The following is a 9,397-nucleotide window of genomic DNA, read 5'->3' as shown; positions in this document are numbered from 1 at the left end:
ATAGGCTACTTCTTTGTTACTGATTGACCATAGTGATGGTGTCTTCCTTTAGCTTCTCCAACTTTTCTTTCTACAGACTAGGTAGGCATTGCTCACCTGGTTTTGTGTTTCTTAAGCTGAAATGGCTTTCTGAATTGTAGCAAAACATAATTTATACCATTTCTTTGTCACTGTTCTAATCCCATGTGTGTTATGTAAATATGATCGCTGCCATTTTACAGTATCGGAACTTCTGCATTAACTCAAGAAATTCAGATTGATCTACTTCATTAGAAGGAAAATGCTTGGGTTTCTCATAGGAAATCCATTTAGAGTTGTTCTCAGGTGGCACCCATGGAACAGCTACCACATAACACTAATACACGCTCAATTAAATTGATGTTTTTATTTTGTAACTTGTACAGTTGTTTTATAAAGTGAGAAATGAGAAGAGTAAGCTATTTCAAAGTATAGTTATTTGACGGACAGAAATGTTAATTTTATTTATTTAAAAGCAAAATAATATTATGATTATGTGTTGTATGAGGGCTGTTAAAGTAATGCCTCCTATTTTATTATGTTGACCCATAACATTAGAGGCAGGTGTTGGCAGTATGGAAGTAGAGGATGAACCTTCTAACCAATATTTCATTACAATTTGTTGCTGTGTGATAGATGGCAGCAGAGGGGCAGACTGACATGGAAGTGCATATGAAGCAGTAGTGTGGAACTGATTTCCTCCATGCGAATAAAATGGCACCCATTGACCTTCATCGACACTTGCTGAACATCAGTGGAGACCAAACAGTGGATGTGAGCACAGTGAGGCAGTAGGTGGTGCCTTTCAGCCATGGTAGCTGTGACAGTGGGCCTTCTCTGCTGGTGCAGGTTTTTATGAACGCAGTATGCAGGCTCTTGTTCATTACTGGCAAAAATTAATAGATAATGGTGGTGAGTATATTGAAATACAGTGTTTTGTAGTTTTCCATAGAAATAAGTAGGAGGCTTTATACTCAGAGCAACCTATGTTGCTAGTCTGAAGCCATTCACAGTCCTTCTACAACCAGTTGCTCAGTGTCACCTTGCATTTTTCTCTGTTACAGCAAATGTCTCTGAGGTAAGATAAAAAATGCAGTAAACCAGATCAATAAATACACTGAGGCTTTTCAATCTGGCAGCAAGTTCTTGAACTCACACTGCCATTGTAAAAGTGAACGTAATAGTACTGTGATCTGGAAATCAATAATGCAGAATGAGCATATATACCAAAGAACAAGCAAAATACATACTTAGTAGTTTTTTCTAGTGTATATTCAAGATACTCTAAAATAAGTTTATTTCAAACTTTTGATTTCTAACATCTGATGATAGCTTTGTAATTGCACATGGTAACTAGTCTACTGAGTAACCAGGAGCAGAATGAAACAAAGGCATATGTTTTCGAATAGCATTTACAATTTTTTACTCCAAAACTGGAGAAGAGTTCATATGTTAACAGATTTCCTTTAAAAATAAAATCATTCCTTCTGTCTTCAGAAAATGGAAGAGAAATGTGGGATTAGAGTTCTATGTCTAGCAAAGTTCAGACATGACCTTTTAAAACTACCATGATTAATCCTCTCTATTCTAACTTACTTTCAGTTGAAGAATAAAATTTTGAAATCTTTTTGTTTTCCTACTCATGACATGATCAGCTTTTGAAATATGTTAGAACAATGCTATGAATTTCTTGAAAATTGGTATTGAACAGAAGCCCAGTCATTCACAGTCCATTCTTTCTCACAATTCCCATGCAAATGTCTTGTGATATCTGCAGCTTCATCTTCCATAGCATATGGTAGCAGAAGAAAGAATTCAGCAAAGTATAAGACTTTCCTTATTTTACTATGTGATTGTTATGTCAAGAAAGCCTGAATGTTTTGTAAAGAAAAGACAGCAGTGTGGGGGGGGAAAAAAAAAAAAAAAATTGGAATTGGCTATGAAAAGCTGCTGAGAACTGACTTCATCATGTTACAGTCGAGTATGCACTGTAATGAGAAGTGGATAATTTGATTCTGAGTCATAAAGTAGATAATGAAGTTAGGGGAATATCTAGGAATATCATAATCCTTAGGGAGCTCCTAGTAAAAGAACATACTATATCTTATGAACACTTAACAAGTGTTTTGCTTCCTGCAGTTCAGGGGGGAGAGGTAAAATGGTTTGAAACTATTTTAAATTTTTCAGAAACTGTAAGTGAATAAAACATGATGCGCATGATATGAGTGAACTGAGAGAAGCAAAGACTTATGATTTGCTGTTATATTTTTTTGGAGATTAATGAATTGCAGAAAGTATACCATCTTCATCTTTAAGCCATAGCATGCCCATAGTGCAGATCAAAATTAAGGAAGCAGAATGGATGAAATCTGGATTAAACAGTGGCATCCAGTGAGGTTGCTGCTTGGACCTGTGCCCAATCTAGGCTAAGAGCATTCAGTTCTGAAAGACTCCCTCCTTTATCTACCTCAGTGCAAAGGAAAGGACTGCAAGTCACCATCTGTGTTTTCTCAGTCACACTATTGGTTCTATCCTCTGGCAGTAGACAGCATCCTGATATGAATACTGATACTCAGGCACTTGCAGATACTTTCTCATACAAAGTAGTTAAATTAATTAGGCAGTTGCTCAGCCCAACTGGGAAGGGAAATCCTTATATCTTTTGGTCCACTGTTATGGAAGGAAAAAAGCATATCCACTGAGTATGAAATAAAACAGTGATCTGACCAGATTTTAGTATAATATTTAAATCCAAATCTTGTTTGTTATAGTTCCTAGTTCTTAAAAAGATGATTCTTCTTGATCCTCATCAGTGTACATTGGAAAACTGTTTAAATAGATGTGGCATAACAGAATAAGCGTGGAACAGGAAATACAGACACTACATTTCTTTATGTTTGGAAAAGTGTCAAATTAATAATAATTTAAAGATGATAAAGATAGACCCATAATCTCACAATTTACCTGTCCCTGGTTCAGGCTTCAAGATAATCTCTCTCTCTCTTCATTATTCTTGCCCTTAGTGAGGCAAGTTTTGTTTTCTGTTTGATCAGAATTCTGCTGAAGATCAAAAATTTAATAGAAAGCATTTTCATACGAAACATCACATTTTGCATATTGAAAACACTATTTAATTTCAAATTGGCTTTTATTTCCTCTTCGGCAAAACTTTTGTGAGAAGATCCAAAAATATTTTGATAAGTAGCACTATTGATGCGTTACTTTTTGTTTATTCCTTACAGTGAAATCTGCTCAAAAAAAAAAAAAAAAAAAAAAGAAAAAAGAAAAGACTGCTGCGTTGGCATCCTTATTTGTCACGTCATACCAGATCAAAATTTATTTTCCATTAAAGATGCATTGATTTTTCTTCTAATATGAAATTAATGGGTAATAGGTATAGAGAAGACATTAGTACATCAATTTTCTCCGACTATTCTGCAATTTCAAGACATTAGTATTTTTAAGAGGCTGATAGAACAGTGTTTCATACTGGTACTAGTTCAGAGAAGGTTTTGTTGCAGTGAGCAGTCAAAATTTACAAGAGTTTACAGGTTCTCAGTTGGCAATCTAAGCAGCCACATGATCACAAAAATAAGTAGGTGAACTCAGTAAAACCTATTCTGTCTGATAATCATAATCAATGAAGGAAAGATGATCAGTAATTACAATCAAAATTTTTTGGGGGGAAGAAAGGAATGACTTTAGAAAATGCATATTTAATGACATGGGTAATTAGATGTCTCCTGCAGAAGTGCCAAAAAGCAATCAAAACTGAAAGCTCATTTACAAAGTATATTCTGAAATATAATTGTTGCCTGAAGGAAAAAAATATTTAAGAAGCCTGTTTTCTGGAATAGTTCTTCTGTAAGAACAGGGAACAACCTCCAGTGACACTTGCAACCACAGTGACAATGAAGAAATGATTATTTTTCAACAATTTTAGAAATGACTAAATTTGGTAAAGCACAGATATATCATTGAGCACAGTTTGTGTTGCAGTTATCTAGTATGCCTACAAACTCTGAAGCAATTTAGGAACTGCGTGCTGAGAAACTTCTACCTTCTGTTGTGTGCTCGATTGTATGCAATGCAGCAAAGATGGTCTGGGGTTATGGGAAATTGAAGACATAATATTAGGAGATCATATTTATAGATGCAGAGAGACCAAAATTATTACCAGGATGAATTCAATGAGAACTCTGGAGTCTTTGTAACTAAATGACTCTCAAAAGTCATTGAAACTGTCCACCCTACTTTTTCAAATTCTGGAAGAAAGCTGTAGGAGCAGAAGGCTCTGACACTCTGACAGATCTTTGGACATCTAGCTTTTAAGATAGTGAGAAATAAGTGGACATGTTCCTATTTTCTAAGAGGACAATAAAGTGTTTTTCCATCCTGTGAGTACTTCCTACCAAAAGATTCCTTCTTTATGCTATAATGCTAGATAGAACAGTATAAAAAGAGCCTGATGTCTCTGATTAATAATTGGAAATAAAATATAAACTATGTGAGTACATAGTATTTGAAACTGGATATTTGCTAATAACCTTATAGCTTTTAATAATATGATTTTTGTGCTAGAAGATTGAAACAAGAGGGTGATTTGTTTGTTTGCATGTTTTTAAGGAAATCATCATAAAACTGCTAGATATTTCATATCTTCATTAAAAGAAACAAAATTTAACATGTTACATTCCTACATGCATTTCCAGCACATCCATGTGAAGTGCATGTTTCTTATAGAAGTTTTACTGGACCTGATGCTCACCAGTGCAGAAGAGGTCATTAAGGAGGTTAAGATCAGAGTCAGCTTGGACTACAGTGACCATCCCCTGGTAGAGTTCGTTATCTCAAGAAACATGGGCCTGCCAGTGTGTGGAGTCAGGATCATGAACATTAGGAGAGATAAATTCCAGCTGTTTAAGGAATTATTGGATGTGCTGTCCTGGGAAGATCTCCTAAGAGGCACGGGAATGGAATAGAGATGGCAGTATTTAAGAACACCTTTCTGTGTGTACAAGAACTCTCTATGCCCCAGCAGAGAGCCTGAGCACCTGCCTGGTGCTGAGGGGCCATGAGTACAGGCCCCTGTGGAGGTCTGCTTGGGTTTGATGCTTTGGTATTAATGACAAACATTCTCATGTGCTTTCAGTTTTCAGATACTAGTTGTTGGCATTTTTGTACAATACCTGTAAAGCAACCCATTCTGTTCTCCCTTGACTAATTTTAGAGCTGGCTGCTTGTCAGGTTTTTTGAGCTTTTTTGTTCCATGAGATTAAAATGGCTTTACACAGTGAAGTACTCAGCTGTGTCATATTATAGCACAAGCACATAGAACTACCTGATGTAGTAATTTTAGAGTAATGTGTTTATGAGTCCCACATGGATCATTCAAAACTGGCAGCACTGGTATTTCAGACCAGAAAATGAACGCCACGTAAAGCTTGATGGAAGTCAGTATCAATTTAAACATGTAGGAGACCACTGAACTGTAAAGCTGTGTAGTTTAAGTTGCTATGCAATACTTCCTCTCTGTTGTTTTTGTGTTTTGTTTTTTTTTTTTTAAGTCAGATTAGAAACCCTTTCCTATTGTTTACAAGCTCTGTGAAGTCATTTTACTTTTTTTTTTTTTTTTCCAGTTTGCTGATTTCCAATGCATGAAAACTGATGTTAGAATTTTGCTAAATAATATATTAATTACAGAAATTGGGAAAAAGTTCCTACTCAGAACTTCATATGTTTCTTGACAAAAAAGTCAAGGTGAATTTCCTTGACTTTACATCACATAATTCCTTTTCTCATCAATTTTTATTGTTTCAAATGGTATATTTTTTTCCTTTATTCATTTCTCGTTAGTATTAAAGCTTTTCATGCTGAAGCTTCTATCAATTTCAAAGTTATTCACTGTCTTCTTGAAAGATTGAATTCCAATATATCAGCTGAAAATTTCTTTTTTCTCACTTTTATTTTATATTTTTTGTATGTCTCTTAAACTTTTATTTATTTGGGGATATAATTGGAATAAGTGATATTAAAAAGTACTGTATTCTCTACACCATACTTTTCTACCTTTTTTTTTTTTTTTTTAATCTGTGGAGTCTCTTTGGATACTAAACAAACATTTCAGAATAACATACGCTGCACTGTAATTAATGTAATGCATATCAGATATGACAGAAGAGAAAGTAATTTAAAATAAATTACAAATCCAACACCATTCCTAATTCTTTATTACTTCTATCAACCACTTAAGTTTGAATGCTGTTACATACTTAAAGCTATAATAAAGATACGTCTCCAATAGAGTGGTGCATAATGTTCCTGCTCTGCTAATGTCAACTATGTGTAAGGTTATTTATACAACACTTATACTTAAATCTTCAAATATAACCCAAATAATAAACATATTTACTTCTGTGGGATTCCTTTCATACATTAGGGGAAGCAAGAGAGAAGAATAAACAGGAGCCTAGAAATCTGTTTATTTTCTTTACTATTTTTTTTTGTGGTTTATTTCTCTCACTAATATTGATAGTTATGTAGTATAAGATCAATAAATGCTTATTTAATATTCATTTAATACTGTTAGAAATATTCCAGAGGTGTTGGTGTGAAATGGATCTGAATTCTTTCATGCATGAAACTGAGATCCAAGTTCTTGATATGAAATACTTCTGAAATCACAAAAGAAATCATAAATCATGATAAAATTTAGATTTGGGGCCTATATTCTATATAGGATAGACTATTATATTTTATACTGTTGTTTGTAAGAACTTGCAATTGAAGAAAACATCTTACTCAGAAACCTTACTTTTCAGTTCTGAAGGTAGCAAAATACAGAATCAGACTTTGTCTTATTTATTCCAATGCTGAGTCAGCACAGTTATAGAAATTAAATTCTTATAATGTTACATCATCATGAACAGTAAAAAAAGTATTTTTTTCTGTGCTTATCTAAAGCATCTTTTCATATCCTGTTTTTCATGCCCACTTATGCTCTGAGTCATCTCTCAATTTTCTTTTGATCAGCAGAGCTCACTGAGATCTTCACATCTTTCTGTTAGATTATTTATTCAGACATCATTAACTGTGGATTTTGAAAAACTTTTTTTTTCAAATGTGGGCAGCAGAAGCATATGCACGGTAGAAGCATTTTTAGTGTATCTCTATTTAGTCTCATATAGAGAGAATCAGATGGATGTTTGTATGGCTTATTTTTGCTGCTAGATTTTAATAACTTTTTATTGAAGAGACATGCTGAAAATATGAATGTACCTTCTTGAAAAACTAATGTCTGCGTGTTTGCCAAAGACACTCTTTTCCAGGATAAAGTGAGACTGTGTTAATTAGTCTGTAAACATAAAAGTATGTGATGACCAAGTTGTCAAAAATCTAAAACATAGTATGACTCTCCTTTCATCATTACTACAAATGTAAGAGTTTTTCAGCTGTATGGCCTCTGATTATGATTTTAAAAATAATTTCCATTGCTGGCTACAAAATGAAATGCCATTTCCTTAGAGATATTTTCATTCTAGATCTTCAAAAAGAAGAGTATGTTCTAGGTAAGTTCATGAAAACTGTGAACTTATGCTTCCTCTTTGTTCAAGGCCATGCCTCTAAAAAAATTCAGCACTTGTTTCCAGGAGTGCTTTTCAAACAAACAAAAAAAAAAAACTTGCTGCTCTTTACTGTCTGTGTACCTCATTTGGAGGACATTTTGGTAATGACAGAGATGTTTCCCTTAGAACATCATTAAAATGGGAGGGGTATTTAGAATTGAGATTCCTGAGAAATGTCTTTTCAAAAGTAATATAATGAATAGGGGCATTAGTCATCTCTTTTGATTGATGACACTTTCTTTTCAAAGGAGTTGATCTTTCCACTGACATATGTTATTGTACTTTTCTGAATTCTTCTCAGAATGTTTAGAAATCCATGAGGAAAAGACATTTTAGATGACGTTTGAAAGGCAGGTTATTATTACTTATTTAATTTGTTCAGTTTTCATTCCCATTATTCATATTTCCATCCAAATTAATTTCCGTGTATTTAGCTGCACTGATATATTGACTGTTATTTCAGGCTACCAGATGAATTCTCCCTTGAAGCCTGGTAGCTGCAGTGGCATGTTCAGGAAAAACTGTAGTGTCTGTGGTATAAAGCACATGGCCAAATGCCAGGCCTACCTGCCTTCCCCGGACTCTCTCACCACTAGACCATGCAAATTGTAATTTGCGTGTGTAAGTCATAACAGTACCACCTGCCAAATTTCCCTTCTGGAGGTGTAGAGGGTAATATCTGCATGTTTGAAAGTTGAATATGTACCAGAAAGTATTCTAATATTCTTATTGCTAGGAAAACTTTTGCTTTTAAAGGACTCAGATAATTTAAAAAGATCTGTTAAAAATAATATGTGAAAAGTACCACCAGTATGAACAGTTGTATTTTGCATCAACACAATTAACAACTGAACTCACGTGGTGGTAACATTAATATGAATTCTGTTTTCCCCTTGCACTTAGAAATAACGAGTGTCAACGTTCATTCATTAGAATGTAGTACAGTAATCATTCAGCTTTTACAACAGAGCTGGAAATAATGGGTTTTCTTTATGTTTTAATGTTGTTGGTGTTTACAATTTATTGAAAGTGTCTGCTTTCTAAAAATCATTATTATTTTCTTCCACATACTTCAAGATTTTTAAATGTTTTAAAAATTCCTTCTTGAAAATATGTCTTGGATTTATTTACTGTAGTTTGGGTTTTTCTGTCTTTTCTGTTCAGTTCTTTTGCCATATTGTATTATTCAATTAGGTGATAAGGTAAGATATGTATTTTATTTTCAAACTGTAACTAGAAGGAAATTGTTGTTTCTCACAGAGTAGCTTTTGATTTATGTGACAAAGAGACTATTTTGGATTTGCAGTATTTAAGAGGAGACAAGAAACTGTACATCTGTATAACTTGCTGTAACAACCTAGGATTAATATAAGAGAATCTTTAATGAATGGAAAAGATTGTGTCAGCCAACTAGTGGTCCATTCATCTGGCTCCTTTTGTGTCATGCAACAATCCTTATGACACCTAAATTTTTCTACTCTGTTCTAAGACTACTGTGCTAAACATTTTATATTACTCTGTTCTGTGAACTTTGACTATCAACTTTAAATGTGTCAAGTATTTTATTTGTTGTTTTTCACATTGTTAAAATTTTTCACATTTGTTAGAAATGTGGTATCTACTTTCTGACCTCTTGACATAAGCACTTCACTGTAATTCTAAAGCAAGAACATGATAACCCAAATGGAGTTTCCACTAGACTCAGAAATTATTTTAAAAATCTTCATTATATTTATGTTAACCTGATTCTAAGA

This window comes from Phasianus colchicus, chromosome 2 (assembly GCF_987193195.1).
Source record: "Phasianus colchicus chromosome 2, bPhaCol1.hap1.1, whole genome shotgun sequence".
Classification (NCBI taxonomy): domain Eukaryota; kingdom Metazoa; phylum Chordata; class Aves; order Galliformes; family Phasianidae; genus Phasianus; species Phasianus colchicus.
The sequence above is the reverse complement of the archived record's forward strand: the minus strand, read 5'-3'. Positions refer to the sequence as shown.